Below are 2,966 nucleotides of genomic sequence, written 5' to 3' on the forward strand. Positions count from 1 at the left end.
CTGCAGAGTGCCCAGAAAGATGGAGAGAGCTGGGAGACTTAGAGAGGCTTAGAGAGGAGAGAAGGCAGAAGTCAAGTCAAGAAGCATTTATCCCTATGAGCCTGTCACGGTGCTAATTCCTGGGAATACAAAGACAACAGAAAGAAGAGTCCCTGCTTTCACAGTTTTCATTCTAATGGAGGAGGGGGAGCAATAGATAAAAGGAAACTGAAGGGGAGGGAAGGTTCCCAGGGGGATGTGGTAGAGAAAATCCAATCTAACAGCCAGGGAACCTGGAGAGCAATGGATCCAGGACTGGCCTAGGGGTTGCCCCTATAATATCTATCTATCTATCTATCTATCCATCTATCCATCTTCTATCAATGTATCTATCTAAGCATCTATTCACCCATCCACCCATCCATCCACCCATCCATGCATCCATCCATCCATCTATCCATATATATGTCTATATGTATTTGTGTGTGTGTATACAGACATATAAACTTATATGGGGCAACTAGGTACTGCAGGATAGAGCACTCCTTGAAGTCAAGGAGACAGGAGTTCGAATACAGCCTCAGACATTTGACTCTTACTAGCTGTGTGACCTTGGGCAAGTCACTTAACCCTGCTTGCCTCTTATCCAGGGCCATCTCCAGTTGTCCTGATTCCTATCTGGCCACTGGACCCAGATGGTTCTGGAGGAGAAAGTGAGGCTGGGGACTTAGCACAGCCCCCCCCCCATCCAATTCATCTGCTTGTCATAGCCCCACCTCCCTGAGGTTGTGGTCTTCTTCGAAAATGAAGGACAAGGAGTGGTTAGGTGGCGCAGTGGATAAAGCACCAGCCTTGGAGTCAGGAGTACCTGGGTTCAAATCCAGTCTCAGACACTTAATAATGACCTAGCTGTGTGGCCTTGGGCAAGCCACTTAACCCCATTTACCTTGCAAAAAAAAAGACCTAAAAAAAAAAGAAAATGAAGGACAAACATTATTAGATACATTTACATACATACATATATATATATATATTATATACATATTAACAAATACAGATAGAGAGATAGATGATATAATTGAGAGAAAACAGTTACGCAGAAGATGGGGACCCAAAGGTGTTGGCTCCTTCCAGGCGAGGAAGTTTAGGATTGGTGTAAGGAAAAAAACACAATAGTTTCAGTTGTCCAAGAAAAGAATGGACTACCTTGGGAAGTCATGAGTCCCTGGAGGTTTCAAGGGGAAAGGGGTGCCGAGCCCACATCTGGCAAGCAGGAAAGTGGAAAGATTAGACTAGATGCGGTCTAGGGCACAGAGCTGGGGTGCAAGCCTGAGTTCAGTTTTTTCTAGCCTCAGTCAATCAGCTGGCTAGCTGGAGAGAGGCCAGACATGGGGGGTAGAGCTTGGAACTTTCCAGTGCTGCCACAGACACTTAATAGTGGGATGCCCATCTTGGGAATCTGACTTCTTTGCTCTGGAACAGCTCAGAACGAAGGGCTTCTCCAGGCTAGGGCTGTTCTGGGTGGGGGAGGAGGCTCTGAGCTCTCAAAAAATGACTTAACAGCCACCTCCGGTCATTAGGGAGATGGGGACAGGAAACTCCTTCCTGATTAAATGGAATTCTATCTTACTTTAAGCTTGCAAAAAGACTATCCCTCAAACCTCTAAAGTCAGCATTCTTATTGTCCTGCTCAGTCACGCCAACTAGAAAGGGTCACAGCTAGGCAGGCCGGATCTGAACCCGGGTCTGGGCTCATCACTGTAGTCACCCCATCACTTCGCCGGGCAAGGAGAGAATCTTGGTCCCCTTGAGATTTGCCAACTAGATCTGGAAAGAAAAACTAATCCAAAGCCCTTTTAGCCATCCATCCATCTATGTATGTATTTATCTATGTATGTATGTATGTATGTATGTATGTATGTATGTATGTATGTATGTATGTATGTATGTATGTATCTATTCGGTTTTCTCTGGATGTGCAAAGATAAGGGAGGTCTCGAGGGCCCGGCCAGCAGGTACACTAAGCACTCAGGGACCAATCTGGCCGCTTTGCTTAGCTGTAATTTTCACAGGTGATGATGTAATGTAGGCATCAGCACTGCAAGTGGCAACTTTCGTGGCTGGGGCGACTAACACCAGTCTCGGGGAGGCGGGGCACGGCCCCCTCCGTCTCCTTGCCAGGGGTTCAGCAGCCCTCCCCCTTCCCTTTATGTTGAGAATTCCCAGCTTTAGAGCTGCTACAGCCCCTCCCTCAGGAAGCCAATTCAGAGAAGTCCAGTCGCTTGGCCAGGGCTGCGCGGGCAGCAGGTGCCTCGGGCCTGTCTGACTCCAGCCTGTCCCCGGGGCTGTTGGCATCCCGGGTCAGAGACCTGCGGGAGGGGGGCACCCGCTGTGCAGCCTGCTCTCCAACCTCCCCCTCTCACGGCCTGGCCAAAGGTTGCTTCATGTCTACAGCCTGGAAAGAGAGGGCAGTGACTTGTCCAAGGCCTGTGGGGGGGGGCGCCCCCGCCCCCCACCCTCATGAGGCAGGATTAGAACCCTTGACTACGCGGCCTCTGAGGTCCGGGCTTCGATGCTGGGGAGTCTCTAAGAGCCTGTGGCCCAAAGATGGAAGCAGAGGGCGGGGCGATGGGAGGGAGGAGGGCAGAGGGGAGACAAAGAGGGTGGGGGGCGGCAGGGGACCAGGGGGAGCGGGAGGAGAGAGAGGAGAGGGGCCGAGGCCGGGGTCCGCTGGGGGCGGTGGCCCTCCGGGGGAGGCAGGGGGGAGGGCACCAGGCGCCCTGCCAGCATCTGCTCCGGGGGAAGCGGGGGGTGGGTGGGAAAGGCGGGGCGGGGCGGGGCGAGAGGGAGAAGAGGAGGGGGACCCCCCTCCCAAGCTTCCGGTGTGCCGTGGTCGGGGCCAGAGCCGAAGCCGCGGGCTGGGCTGGGGAGGCTGCTCCGAGGGGCGCCGGTGCCCGCGATCGTGCCCCTGCCCGTGCCCGTGCCCG

Source organism: Macrotis lagotis, chromosome 5 (assembly GCF_037893015.1).
Source record: "Macrotis lagotis isolate mMagLag1 chromosome 5, bilby.v1.9.chrom.fasta, whole genome shotgun sequence".
Lineage (NCBI taxonomy): Eukaryota > Metazoa > Chordata > Mammalia > Peramelemorphia > Peramelidae > Macrotis > Macrotis lagotis.